At 40.6% G+C, this 14,385-nt stretch overlaps 1 pseudogene; it reads right to left on the bottom strand.

The window, feature by feature from the left end:
- Positions 1-4,751: 4,751 nt before the first annotated feature.
- Positions 4,752-5,042, bottom strand: LOC103120993 (small ribosomal subunit protein eS1-like; annotated as a pseudogene).
- Between the last annotated feature and the right edge of the window lie 9,343 nt (positions 5,043-14,385).

The following is a 14,385-nucleotide window of genomic DNA, read 5'->3' as shown; positions in this document are numbered from 1 at the left end:
ATCAGGGGCTTGAACCCGAGTCCTTGTGCACTGTAATACATACACTTAACCAGGTGTGCCACCACCTGGCCTCAATATTCAACTTTTGTGTTGAGTCTATAGTAGAGAGTGGTGGGAATTATGGTAGCATGGGAAAAGCATGTTCGGCCCCAGCCTATGCTTACTATGGAGGAAAGGATGCACAGACTAACTAGGTTCTGTTTAATTTTAAGAAGCTTGAAATAAGGGGCTGGGTGGTAGCGCCGCGGGTTAAGCGCACATGGCTCAAAATGTAGGGACTGCATGCCACAAGGATCCTGGTTCATGCCCCCGGCTGAAGCAGTGGCAGGTCTGAAGGTGTCTTTCTCTCCCCCTCTCTGTCTTACCCTCCTTTCTATATTTCTCTCTGTTTTATACAACAACGACAGCAATAACAACAACAATGATAAACAAGAGCAGCAACAACAAAAAAGAGGCTTGAAATCTGGACTTTTATGTAATAATTAAATTGTCTTGATTAAAAAAAATCAAGTGTTATATTTATTTTTTTATTTTATTTTTTTGGCATAATTGTTTTTTTTTTCTTTTTCCCGTTCCTCTTTTTTTTAAATTTATTTAAGAAAGGAGACATAAGTGTTATATTTATTAAGGAAATATTCCTGAAGACCCAGTTGACTATGATTCTGAGACTCGGAATTTAGATTGTTCAGTCCTGCTTTTTCACTAAGACTAGTTTTTATTTATTTTTATATTTATTTATTTTTCCCTTTTGTTGCCCTTGTTTTTCTTTTCTTTTTTTTTTATTGTTGTTGATGTCATCTTTGTTAGATAGGACAGAGAGAAATGGAGAGAGGAGGGGAAGGCAGAGAGGCGGAGAGAAAGACAGACACCTGCAGACCTGCTTCACGGCTTGTGAAGCGACTCCCCTGCAGGTGGGGAGCTGGGGGCTCGAACTGGGATCCTTACGCTGGTCCTTGCGCTTTGAGCCAAGTACACTTAACCTGCTGTGCCTGACTCCCTCAGTCCTGCTTTTTCAAGTGGTTTGCCTTGTGTATTTTTTTCTTTTTCTGCCTTTATACCTTTTTCTCTTTAATTGACCTTGTCTTTGCTTCCCTTCCCCCCACTTCTCCTTTTTAAAAATTTGACTATAATATTATTTATACATGGAACTGCAAAAAGCTGAGCTCACAGAAATAGAGAGTAGAATGGTGAATCCAGAGACTAGAGTGAGTGTGTGTGTTTATAGGAGATGAGAACATAATTGTCAAAGAATACAGACTTCTACTTATGAATAAATTCTAGAGATTTTAAGGTGCAGCATGGTGATTATAACTAATAATACTGTATTCTATACTTGAAAGTTGCTAAGATGAATAGTTGAAGTGTTCTAATGGTAACAAAAAAAGGCAGTTACATGAAGTGATATGTGTTGACTAAGGGTATAGCTACACTCACTTCACAATATGTAAGTATATCCAATCAGTATGTCGCACACCTTAAATGTATGCAGTGTCGCATGCCAACTTCATCTCAGTAAAGCTGGAAAAATGGTGTGAAATTAGGACAGAGACACATGGGTAATGCTATGTGACTGGCAGCTTAGAGACTTGTGTAGCTGCAAACCAAGGGATGCTCAGGATGGAAAACTGCTCCCAGAAGCTGCAAAGAGGCAAGGAAAGATTCTCTTGGGACTTCAGAAGGAATGTGGTCTTTGTCAACCTCTGGGTCTATAGCCCCCAGAACTGTAGCACTCTACATATTTGCTAGTTCAAGTCATTTTTTTGTAGCTGTTTGTAATGGTAGTCATAGGGAACTAATATACTCATAATAAAAAGCTAATATAATCAATGTATATCTAGTATTCTTCTTTAAACTCTTATTTTTCTTCTGCTTCTTATGTATCCACCTTAGATACAACACTTTGTTACTCTGAATAACGGGAATGATATGGAACTTAATTTTTTAAAAATTTCCTTATTGGGGGATTAATGTTTTACAGTCAACAGTAAATACAATAGTTTGTACATGCAGAACATTTCTGGGTTGAAGTGTCTGGTCTCCACCTACAGGGGGAGCTTCACAGGTGGTGAAGAAGTACTGTAGGCGTTGCTCTTCCTCTCTATTTCCTGTTCTTCTCAGTTTTCTGCTGTCTCGCTGAAATATATATACATATATATATTATTTTGCCTCCAGAGCTCTGCCTGCACCTTGAATTCACTGCTCCTAGAGGCTATTTCCCCCCCTTTTGTTGTCCTTGTTGTTTTATCATTGTTGTGGTTATTATTGTTGTTATTCATGTCGTTGTTGGATAGGACAGAGAGAAATGGAGAGAGGAGGGCAAGGCAGAGAGGGGGAGAGAAAGATAGACACCTGCAGACCTGCTTCACCGCTTGAGAAGCAACTCCCCTGCAGGTGGGGAGCCAGGGGCTCAAACCTGGATCCTTACACTGGTCCTTGTGCTTTGTGCCATGTGTGCTTAACCCACTGCACTACCGCCCAACCCCAAAACAAAACATTAAAAAAATGTGTATGATATGGTGTTTAGTAATTTTAGCAGAGTGATATATCAAAAATTTGCCATTTTAGTGAACTAGTCTTACAAAAAAAAACCAAAACCCAAAAACCCCTTAAGATTCTCTACAAGTGATTTCTAAGATCTTTTCTAGTTCAAATATCTATAGTCCCCAGTGGAAGTTTTTTATTCTATTTTCAATATTACTCAAAGTATATTATTCCTAGAATAAAAATTGATGGAGAATATGATAAGAAAATGTGAAGATATTCCCCCCCCTTAAATATATTCATATGGCTCTTCTAAAAAAAGTTCAGTAACTAGTTGGAGTCACCATTCCTTAGATGGCCACAAGATGGTAGTCTTGGGCCTAAAGAAGAGTGGTTCACACCCAAAAAGCATTTGCTAGTAATCATGATTATGCAAATATATATTTATATGTATATTGCACCTCTACAACTTGGTCTGACATATCCTTTTCTTTTCTTTTTCTTTTTTCTCTCTTTATTTTCTTTTTTTAAAAACATATCTTTTTCTACAACAGATATTTCATGAAGGAGTCTTAAAATTTTTTTTTGAACAATTTGGCAGTTCCTCTAGTTGCTCAGGTAATTTTGCTAATGTCAATACTCTAAGGAAGAGAATGTTTTACATTTCTGTTCACTAAGGGGATATATGCCAAGGACCATATATTATCTGGAACTTTGTGATGAGACGTAGAATTGACATAGTCGGGGAGTCCTGAACATGGGCATTGACAGGTCAATCCATACTCCCAGCCTGTCTCTCTCTTTCCCTAGTGGAGCAGGGCTCCGGGGAAACAGGGCTCCAGGACACATTGGGGGAGGGGGGGAGTCGGTCGTCTGTCCAGGGAAGTCTGGTTGGCATCATGGTAGCATCTGGAACCTATTACACAGCAAACAATTAAATATCACTAAAGGATGTTATAATGATTAGCAACTTTCATAGTGTAGGGACACACTTGTTTTGTTGATCATTGAATCTCTAGCACATGGTAGCCACACAGACTACCTTCTTTGCTTGGTTCTGGTCTTATTTGCACAGCCATTTACCTCCACAACGACACTTCTAGAGAATGGGTCCAGAAGGAGGTATTACTTGACTCAGTGTCCTTCCTACAGGTTTGAGTCTTACTTTTGTCCCATATCTGGAATATTTTCAAATATATATATATATATATATATATATATATATCTCATCACAAATAAAACTTTCTGTTTGTCGTTAAGAGTCTGAGTTTAGATAGACAGATTCTTGGGCAGGTGGTTCATACCCATGGGCCTGCTCAACTTTAGCACCAGTCTCAGCCCAGTAGTTTTTCCAGAACTACCACCTTCACCATGAAGCTCTGTGAGTTTTCACAATTCGAACTTAGGCTTCTTCAGTGTTTTCACTTTTCTTCTTCTTCCTCTTCTTCTCCTTCTCCTTCTTCTCCTTCTTCTCCTTCTTCTCCTTCTTCTCCTTCTTCTCCTTCTCCTCCTTCTCCTTCTCCTTCTTCTTTTCTCCTCCTCCTCCTCCTCCTCCTTCTCTTTAAGATTTTATTTATTAGAAAGATAGGAGAGAGAGAAAGAACCAGACATCACTCTGGCACGTGTGCTTCTGGGGGTTGAACTCAGGACCTCACGCTTGAGAGTCCAGTGCCTCATCCACTGCACCACCTCCCAGACCACAGCATTTCCACTTTTCTAACAAAGACATCATGAAGTGGGTAAATAGATTGGCAAGCTTTTTCTATGTCTTTTCCCAATCAACTTATTGACCACTTCTTTTAAGTCATTTATCTGCACCTCTCGGGTCATGATTTCCATTATCTTTTTCTGAATTTGTCGAACTTTTTGGTGCTGAGCATCAGAGGTCTTCCGAATCCGGTCTGCCATTTTTTTTTAAATATTTATTTTATTTTATTTATTTATTTCCTTTGTTGCCCTTGTTGTTTTATTGTTGTAGTTATTATTATTGTTGTCATTGTTGGATAGGACAGAGAGAAATGGAGAGAGGAGGGGAAGACAGAGAGGAGGAGAGAAAGATAGACACCTGCAGACCTGCTTCACCGCCTGTGAAGCGACTCCCCTGCAGGTGGGGAGCCGGGGCTCGAACCGGGATCCTTATGCCGGTCCTTGTGCTTTGCGCCACCTGCGCTTAACCCGCTGTGCTACAGCCCAACTCCCGGGTCTGCCATTTTTTGACCGTGGAGCACATTTTATCTCAAGTGAGATCCATGCCATGAAAGTTAGGCAGTTTTTGCCCTGAACATCCTCAAGTAGTGAGCTTGAATTTTCTAAATGCAACTTCATCATTCTGCAGATCAGCAAGGCTCACTTCAAACACATGGCCCTTCAGGCCATCAGATGCCATCTTGGTTCCTTGAGCTCTTGTGACTAGTGTTTTCCCAATATTCCCTATACTGAACATGGCTGGACTTTCACATCATACCAGCCTTTCTTCAAAAGTGGGTCAACCACTTTCTTCTTGGCTCTCTTTTTGCCACCATTCGTAAGGCACTTGTTTTTGACAATCGCCATGGTGCTGCTCAAAGAGCCAAAGGGCGGAAGTGTAACATTTATATTTTATATTACTATTTCACAAAGTGTGTTCAATAGATTCCCCTACATCTCAACTTTTTAAAACGTATAGATTCATTGAGTCAGAATCCCTAAAAATGAGCTCTAAGGATTTAAAAGAGTTTTATTTTTAGTACGCTTTCTTAGGTGATTCTTATATTTTGTATCACAGATACAAAAAGAATCTTGACATCTTACGAATTCAGAAAGTTGTTTTCCCAGATAGCCAAAGAAGTAGGAAAGAAAGAATGAAAGAAAAAATGTCTAGACCTTAACAGACACACGTTTCAGAAGCTGGTCTAGGCCACTTACTTCCAATCTATTCTGAGTAGATGCTAAGCTACCACTTTGTCAACAAGGAACAGAAAGTAACACCAGTTCACTACTGCTGTTATTCAGAGTGCATTTAATTCTGTACCACTTTTTTTATATTTTAAAGGCTGAAGCATGAGCAAAAAAGGGGAAGAGTGTATAATCTAAGAGTTATAAGCTTCCCAAAAAGTATATTGTAAAACTGTAAAATCTGTTTGAGATGCATTAATTGCACCTCAACCACTGTGCTGCCTTCAAGGGCATGATCTCTGTTTTTGCATACACTATAGATGACATTATATATTAGTGCAACTCTATAAATACGGCTTAGAAAAATGTATATAGAGTCACAAAAACCTTAATATATATTTGTCTCTGGGGTTATTGCTGGGGCTCAGTATCTACACTATGAATCCACTGCTCCTGGAGACTATTTTTTTCCCTTTTTGTTGCCCTTGTTGTTTTTTATCTTTGTTGTGGTTATTATTATTGTTGTTACTGATGCCATTGTCGTTGGATAAGACAGAGAGAAATGGAGAGAGGAGGGCAAGACAGAGAGGGGGAGAGAAATATAGACACCTGCAGATCTGCTTCACCACTTGTGAAGTGACTCCCCTGCAGGTGGGGAGTCAGGGGCTTGAACCAGGATCCTTGTGTGGGTCCTTGAGTTTCACACCACATGCACTACCATCCGATCCCCCAAAATGTTTATATTTCTTCTGTGGTATCCCTATTCAGGGATATGTACAATGTAAAGATATTACATTAAAAGGGAAAAAGAAAATTACATCTAAAGATGTATAGCACAACAATATTTAAGCTTATTATTTAACAAAAAAAGAAGTAGTCTGAGTGTGAAGCAATCACTTCATTAAATTTGATATTGTTACCGTGTAGTTTATTATACAGCCATTGAAATCATGATTATGAAGACAAAGAAGTAGTAACAATTTTATGGAATAATTAATTAAAATATCAAGTATACTGTATATTATTATTATTAAAATTTTCTCCCTTTTTGTTGCCCTTGTTTTTTTTATTGTTGTTGTAGTTATTATTATTGTTGTTATTGATGTCATCATTGTTGGATAGGAGAGAGAGAAATCGAGAGAGGAGGAAGACAGAGAGGGTAGAGAAAGATACCTGCAGACCTACTTCACTGCCTGTGAAGTGACCTCCTGCAGGTGGGGAGCCAGGGGCTCAAACTGGGATCCTTATGTAGGTCCTTGAACTTCGAGCCACATGAGCTTAATCCGCTGCACTATGTCCAGATCCCCTGTATATTATTTTCTATCTGAAGTAATTGATGATTTAATTTTTAGTGTGACTATATAGTAAACTTTGTAAATAAAGAGTAGCAATGAAGTATACCATAGTGACTTGGTGTGTTAAGGTGCTGGATTTGAATAGTTGTTATAATTTTTTGTTAGCCAAATTTAATAGATTAATTTATGTAGTGAACATGTAACCCTAGTAACCATAGTAACCATAGTGCACCTGCACAGTGTGATAAGACAGAGACATACGTATGCAGACGGAACCTGATTGGCCAATGGAGATGTAACCTTAAAACCAGAGGCAAGCTAGTATAAGTAGAGGCTCAGAAGCCAGCTGGATGAAGCCCCTTCACCGTTACTGACCGGGATGCTGCCGGTGCTGCTAAAGACTCGGCTAAGTAACCGCTTCCCCAGCTTCCAGAGACCCTCGTTCATCTGGTCGTGCCAGCAGACGAAGGACCATCAGCTCCGTGACACAGCGGCTGGTGAACACGTCGTGAACCTTACCTGCGAATAGCTACTGAGTAAGGAGAGGTAGCTGGTTGACTGTGTGTTGTGTGAATTGTGTGACCCTTCTATGGCATCCGAATAAGTAAAGAATTATTGCTTAACCCCGACACGCTCTCTGAGTCCTTACTCTTATACCTTGCTCGTGACAATTTGTTTTATATAGTTTTATTTTTTGCCTTCAGGATTATGGCTGGGGCTTGGTGCCACCAATATGAATCCACCACTCCTGGTGGCCATTTTTGCTCGCTCTTTCTTTCTTTCTTTCTTTCTTTCTTTCTTTCTTTCTTTCTTTCTTTCTTTCTTTCTTTCTTCTCTTACTTTCTTTTCTATTTTATTGGGTAGGACAGAGAGAAATTGAGAGGGGAGGGGAAGATAGAGAGGGAGAGTGAAAGATAGACACCTGTAGACCTGTTTCACCAAACGTGAAGTGTCTCCACTGCAGGTGGAGGGAGGGGCTCCCACCTGGATCCTTGCACTTAGTACTCTGTGCATTTAACTGGGTGTGTCACCGCCAAGTCTTGACTAAATTTTACATAGGAAAGAGTCTTAGCTATTTTCCTTTGCCTGTTCAGACCCATGCTTTGTCCTGTTCTCTCCTGCAGACTTGGTCATTTGAATTAGGTCAATATTGAGATCTCAGCCAAGGGAGGGGGGTTGTGGGGAAGGCAGCTGCCTCTTTGCAGGACGGGTTTGTCCACTCTGTGACGTCTAACAGGAAGTCACTGCGCCTCTGGGGCAGCCTTTTACTCAAATTTGTTCTTCTGGATTTTGGTGCCCATTCTTTCCCCTCTTAGGGATGTTGACAGTTTTGCTGTCACATAGGGTTTTCTATATCTTCTTCATACCTTAATAATCTTTTTACTTGACCTACATAGAATTGTTCTAAATTGAATGTGTCTTCTGTTTTCCTGCTGAGACATTGACAAGATATTAATCATCCTTCTTTAATTTCTGTATTTATTTATTTTTAATTTATTCTTTATTTAAGAAAGGATAAATTAATAAAACCATTGGGTAGGAGGGGTACAACTCCACACAATTCCCACCACCCAATCTCCATATCCCATCCCCTCCCCTGATAGCTTTCCCATTCTCTATCCCTCTGGGAGCATGAACCCAGGGTCATTGTGGGTTGTAGAAGGTGGAAGGTCTGGCTTCTGTAATTGCTTCCCCGCTGAACATGGACGTTGACTGGTCGGTCCATATTCCCAGTCTGCCTCTCTCTTTCCCTAGTAGGATGGGTCTCTGGGGAAGCTGAGCTCCAGGACACATTGGTGGGGTCTTCAGTCCAGGGAAGCCTGACCAGCATCCTGATGACATCTGGAACCTGGTGGCTGAAAAGAGAGTTAACATACAAAGCCAAACAAATTGTTGAGCAATCATGGACCCAAAGCTTGGAATAGTGGAGAGGAAGTGTTGGGGGAGGGGTACTCACTGCAAACACTAGTACTTCTGCTTTCAGGTATATATTTTGCCCTAGTTTATGGATAAGTGTGAACATATGCTCTTTCTCACAGAACCTGGTCTATATCTAGGTTTTGGGACTTTGTTAGAAAGTGAACCACCTGGAATGGAATTAGAGAATACTATGAAAGGAAAGGTCTCACCCGAGTAATGAAGCTGAAGGGTTGTCATTCCACACGTGAAGTCTGAGCTTAAGCATGTTGAGGTGGCAATCGTTGCGTTGATTAGGTTGCGATTGGCAGATGCAATATTATTTGATATGGATAGGGAGAGGCATGCGGGAAAGTGGGCCCTATCCTAAGGTTCCAGGACTGGGGGAAATATAGGCTCTATAGTGGAGATGTGAGGTTCCTGCTGTCTTAGGGTTCAAAAAGACAATGTTATCATCACATTATTTGGTAATTGGGTTAACTTTGAAAAGTCCTTTTGTTAGGGTTTGCTGTACAGTACCCAGTATCTTGTATATAGCTGTGCTATTGGTTGCTTCTGATCTACTTGGTCTAGGCTTTTGAGAGAGTCCACATATCAAATACACAGCCTATATATTAAAAAGACTCAGTCTGTGTTTTAAAAACTTCGAGACATACAATTAATTTTTCCCCTCTCATATTAATTAACTAGTGATTTATATGACTACACTTTACTAGGAGTGTACATAAACACCATTCCCACACCAAAAGACTGTGTCCCATCCCCCCCACCCCCCCCACCCCCCACTGGCCCAGGAAGCTGCATGTCTACCCCTTACCACAGGGTTTTTACTTCGGTGTCCTACTTTCAATTTAGTCAGATCCTGCTTTTAGTTTCCCTTTCAGATCTTCTTTCTCAACTTCTGTTGATGAGTGGGATCATCCCATACTCATCTTTATCTTTCTGACTTAGCTCACTTAACATAATTCCTTCTAGCTCTGTCCAAGATGGGTCAGAGAAGGTGGGTTCATTGTTCTTGATAGATGTATAGTATTCCACTGTGTATATATACCACAGCTTTCTCAGTCACTCATCTGTTGTTGGGCACCTGGGTTGCTTCCAGGTTTTAGCTATTATAAATTGTGCTGCTATGAACATAGGAGTACACACCTCTTTTTGGTTGGGTGTTATGGAGTCCTTGGGGTATAACCCCAGGAGAGGAATTACTGGATCATATGGAAGGTCCATGTCTAGCCTTGTGAGAGTTTTCCAGACTGCCTTCCACAGAGGCTGGACCAATTTACATTCCCACCAGCAATGTAAAAGGGTTCCTCTGTCCCCACAACCTCTCCAGCATTTGTTGCTGCTGTCCTTTTTGATGTATGCCATTCTTACAGGAGTGAGGTGGTATCTCAATGTTGTCTTAATTTGCATTTCTCTGACAAATAGTGACCTAGAGCAGTTTTTCATATGTTTGTTAGCCTTTTGGATCTCCTCTGAGGTGAATGTTTTGTTCATATCCTCTGCCCATTTTTGGATGGGGTCATTTGCTTTTTTGGTGCTAAGTTTGCTGAGCTCATTATATATTTTGGTGATTAGTTTCTTGTTTGATGTATGGCATGTGAAGATCTCCCATTCTGTGAGGGGTCTCTTTGTTTGTTTAATAGTTTCTTTGGATGTGCAGAAGCTTTTCAATTTGATGTAGTCCCATTGGTTTGTTTCTGCTTTAGCCTTTCTTGCAATTGGGTTTATTTCATCAAAGATGTCCTTGAGGTGTAGGTGGGAAACTGATTTACCAATGTTTTCCTCTAAGTATTTCATTGTTTCTGGTCTAACATCCAGGTCTTTGATCCATTTGGAGTTGATTTTTGTTTCTGGTGAGATAAAGTGGTTCAATTTCATTCTTCTGCATGTTACAACCCAGTTTTCCCAGCACCATTTATTGAAGAGAGCCTCCTTCTTCCATTTAATGCTTTGGGCCCCCTTATCAATGATGAGATGTCCATAGGTGTGGGGAATTTCTGTATTTCTTCTGATGCTTTGACTTCTGAGATCTTACCAGTTTTGGAAAGACTGGCCCTCTCAGCATTAGCCAATTCATAGAGACAGTAGCAACTTACCAGCAAGAGTTTCTTCCATCAGGTGAATCAACACTAAAACTGAAACCGAACCACCTGTTTTTTTTTTTTTTTTCCTCCAGGGTTATTGCTGGGGCTCTGTGCCTGCACTATGAATCCACTGCTCTTGGAATCCATTTTCCCTTTTTTGTTGCCCTTGTTGTTTATTGTTGTTGTTGTTATTGCTGTAGTTGTTGTTGGGTAGGACAAAGAGAAATCAAGAGAGAAGAGGAAGACAGAGAGGGGGAGAGAAAGACACTTGCAGACCTGCTTCACCGCTTCTGAAGCAACTCCCCTGCAGGTGGGGAGCTGGGTGCTCGAATGGGATCCTTACACTGGTCCTTGCACTTCGCCCCACATGTGCTTAATCTGCTGTGCTAACGCCCAGCCCCAACCATCCTTAAACTAGTTTAACATGACTCTTCTACTTCTTCCTCCAGAAACTGAAGTAAATGTTCTCAGGCCAGCAAAACAGCTAATGTTTGCGGGCAGCTTTGTCATGTGAACACCCAGGTTCATGCCTACCCTTCACAACAATGGAGGAAGCTATGGTGCTCTGGTCTCTCTTTTTGTTTTTCTTTCTACCTGAAAAATCAGCTTAGACTGTGAAGCCTTGATAGAAAAAAAAAAAGTTACTGTCTGCATTTCTCCCCTTGCTCCTGACTGCTGCCCTGAAAATGTGCCTTCCCACAGCACTGCAAACTCTCTGCCCTTAGGGAACTGTGTGAGTAACAAATGATATTTTCCGTGGCAGTGTTCTCTAGATTCTGAGATATTCATCATAAATAAATAAGAAATAAAATCTATATTTTAAAGTAAATACAAATAATCTGACACTTCCCCTCCCCACTTTTGACCAGAACGCTGTTTAGCTTTGACTTTTGGTGATGTCAGGAATTGAATCTGAGACTTCTTATATGCGATCCCATGCACTTTCACTTCACTATCTCTCTAGCTTGCCTTTTATCATTTAAATTTTTTATTTTTGTATTTACTTCTTCTTCTTCTTCTTCTTCTTCTTCTTCTTCTTCTTCTTCTTCTCCTTCTCCTTCTCCTTCTCCTTCTCCTTCTCCTTCTCCTTCTCCTTCTCCTTCTTCTTCTTCTTCTTCTTCTTCTTCTTCTTCTTCTTCTTCTTTTTTTTTTTACCAGAGCACTGCTCAGCTCTGGTTTATGGTGGTGCAGGGGATTGAACCTGTGACTTTGGAGTCTCAGGCATGAGAATCTCTTTGCATAACCATTATGCTAACTAGCCCTACCTCTTTTAGTATTTTTTAAAATTAAGCAGTGCCTACCAAAACTTGTTGTCACAAAAGAGTGAGAAGTGGGCATTGTTAAAGTTGTGTGGTAGGTTTTAGCTGGGAAGATAAAAATGTCTTTTAATTTTCCCATTGCCAAACATTACTCCTAGTGAGAAATTCTTAAATGCCACAGCAATAATAACAGATAATAAAAAAGGAACCACTGAAAAAGTATGAAATACGAAGATACAACTCAGAGAGCCTCATCCTAGATGCTTTATGGAGACAATATTGAGGAAAATGGTTAGAAGGTTATATTTAAAATGAAGCTTAGCAAGGAGTAGGAGGCGAAAAGAGAGACTAATTTAGAAAGACCAACTTCTTGAACGTGGTGCTGCCATACAGATATATGTCAGACATAAGTGGCTCAGCAAACATCAATTTGCCTGAGCAGTGCTCATATTCCAAGCCTGGATGAATGTAAACTAAAATCAAATTGTCACAAGTATATCTGAACGATGTATTGACTAATTTTCACGGTAAGAGCAGGAACAGGAAAAGCAACACATAACAGTGATTCTGAAGCTCTTTGACTGCATTTAGAAATAAATTAGTTTTGGGAGTCAGGCGGCAGCGCAGCAGGTTAAGTGCACGGGGCGCAAAGCGCAAGGACCAGCCTAAGGATTCCGGTTGGAGCCCCGGGCTCCCCACCTGCAGGGGAGTTGCTTCAGAAGCGGTGAAGCAGGTCTGCAGGTGTCTGTCTTTCTCTCCCCCTCTCTGTCTTCCCCTCCTCTCTCCATTTCTCTCTGTCCTATCCAACAGCGACAACAACAACAAAACAACAAAGGCACCAAAAGGGAATAAATAAGTAATTTTTTTTTAAAAAAGAAGTAAATTAGTTTCTAAAATGAATCCTCCCTCATGTCAGTTTGCAAAACAGGTAGGACTGAGCCATGATATACCTGTAGGTACTGGAAAAAATTCAAAGATTCTTTTGGTAAAAGGATTAACCAAGATTGTGTCTTGTAGGTCTTCTGTCATTTCCTTCCCTTATAAATAACCTTTGTAATCTGTCTTTGTAATTCCAGACTTTATTGTCCCTTTGATAAGTCAGAGGTAGTGAGCATTATACCTAGAGAGAATTTGAATTAGCAGAGTCTGTGGGTGCAGAAATTATTTCTAGAGCATGTTGAGTTGTCAATAAAAGTTCTAGGAATGGGAGGTGTCAGTAAGAAAAATAAGTACAGGGAATCGGGCGGTAGCGCAGCGGGTTAAGCACACGTGGCGCAAAGCACAAGGATGTTGTAAGGATCCAGGTTGGAGCCCCAGCTCCCCACCTGCAGGGGAGTTGTTTCACAGGCGGTGAAGCAGGTCTGCAGGTGTTTGCCTTTCTCTCCCCTGTCTTTCCTTCCTCTCTCGATTTCTCTCTGTCCTATCTAACAATGATTACATCAATAACAGTAACAACAATAATAATAAAAAAGGACAACAAAGAGGAAAAAAAAGTTCTAGGAAGTTCAGTAGTTTCTGGGCAGAATGTGGAGTTGAGGAAAAGTGAACAGAAGCAAAAGGGAAGAGCAAGAACTACTTCAAAGAATTAACTGAGGTAGTTGGGGGTTAAGCACACTTGGTGTGAAGTGCAAGGACCTGCGTTAAGGATCCCGGTTCGAGACCCCGGCTCCCCACCTGTAGGGGAGTCACTTCACAGGCGGTGAAGCAGGTCTGCAGGTGTCTCTCTGTCTCTCTCCCCCTCTATCACCCCTTCCCTCTTGATTTCTGACTGTCTCTATCCAATAAATAAATACAATTAAAAAATTTAATAATCTATGGAAACAACCTAAAAATAAAGGGAAGCTTTTCCTTCTGCTCATCAGTTTTATTAGGGAGTAGGGGTGGGGGTCAGAATTAAAAGTGCAAAACTCGCAAAGTTTTCCCTCTACAGGTGGGGACCAGAGGCTCAAAACTGGGTCCTTATGCATTGTAACATGTGCACTCAACCAGGTGCGCCACCACCTGGCCTCTCTATAGATTGTTTTTATTTCAGCTTTATTGAGGTAAGATTATTATTATTATTATTTACAGTTGGTTGACCACATGATTTCTTGCGTTCAATCCTTGATACCTGCACAGCCATTCCCTCTCTTCCAATTCTACATGAAAATGATTGAGTAGGACCAAAAACATTGTTTTAGAAAATATTGCACACAAGATTTCTTTTCTCATTCCCCTTTTTGTTGCTGGGACTCGGTGCCTACATAATGAATCCAATGTAGCTTGGCGGCCATTTCCATGTTTTTCCTTTTTTTTTTTTCTTTGATAGGACAAAGAGACATTAAGGAGTGAGTGAATGAGTGAGGGGGGGGGGAGGGAGGAAGAGAGAGAGAGAGACAGAGAAGAGAGAGAGAGAAAGGCACAACTTTTTTTTTTTTTTTTTTTGTAAAATACTTTAATGGCTATCAGTAAGGATTTGAGCAATTGGCAGTT

This window comes from Erinaceus europaeus, chromosome 1 (assembly GCF_950295315.1).
Source record: "Erinaceus europaeus chromosome 1, mEriEur2.1, whole genome shotgun sequence".
NCBI classification, from domain to species: domain Eukaryota; kingdom Metazoa; phylum Chordata; class Mammalia; order Eulipotyphla; family Erinaceidae; genus Erinaceus; species Erinaceus europaeus.
The sequence above is the reverse complement of the archived record's forward strand: the minus strand, read 5'-3'. Positions and strand labels throughout refer to the sequence as shown.